Raw genomic sequence first — 742 nt, 5'->3', positions numbered from 1 at the left:
TTTCTATAGTGTAAAGAATAGAAACCAAAGTTTATTAAAGTAAACAATTAGATATGTAGAAAAATAGACATAAATGTTCACATCCATGTAATCTTAGCAAGAAAACATTACAATTATAAAATATCAATAAGCGTTTTATAGTAACTGAAATTGATTATTTTAAAAATTATACTTGTATATCACTTAATCACTTAATCACTAAATTCCCGTTATTCATCGATTTATTCGAGCAGGTGCCAGTAACATCTCCATTCATCCTGGTTGCATGCTAGCATAGCCCAATGGTATCTGTTCGTTCTAGGAACATGCAGAGCCTCAAACCGATCATTTAGGGTCTTGACGAAGAAGTCTGACCATCTTGTAGGTGGGCGTCCACGTGATCTTTTGATGTCCCGTGGAATCCAATCAGTAATGGCTCTAGTCCAGCAGTTGTCTGTAAACCTCATTACATGTCCAGCCCATCTGATTTTTGATGTCTTGGGAAATGAGACAGCGTCCCTGATTCTTGAGCGTTGACGAAGATCAGAACTCCGGATTCTATCTCTCATTTGAGTGAATCGTGATATTCCAAGCATTGTTCTTTCGATTCCTCTTTGAGAGACCTGAATAGCATTCTCATCCCGTTTTCGTAGGGTCCAGGTCTCTGAGGCATACGTTAATGCAGGAAGAACAGTGGAATCAAAGAGATGTGCTCGTAGCTGCTGGTTATTTTAGTTCTTTTAGTTATTTCTTCAATGCTCTT

The sequence above is a fragment of the Sorex fumeus genome, unplaced genomic scaffold, assembly GCF_029834395.1.
Source record: "Sorex fumeus unplaced genomic scaffold, SorFum_2.1 ptg000032l, whole genome shotgun sequence".
NCBI classification, from domain to species: Eukaryota; Metazoa; Chordata; class Mammalia; order Eulipotyphla; family Soricidae; genus Sorex; species Sorex fumeus.
Note: the sequence above shows the minus strand (reverse complement) of the source record.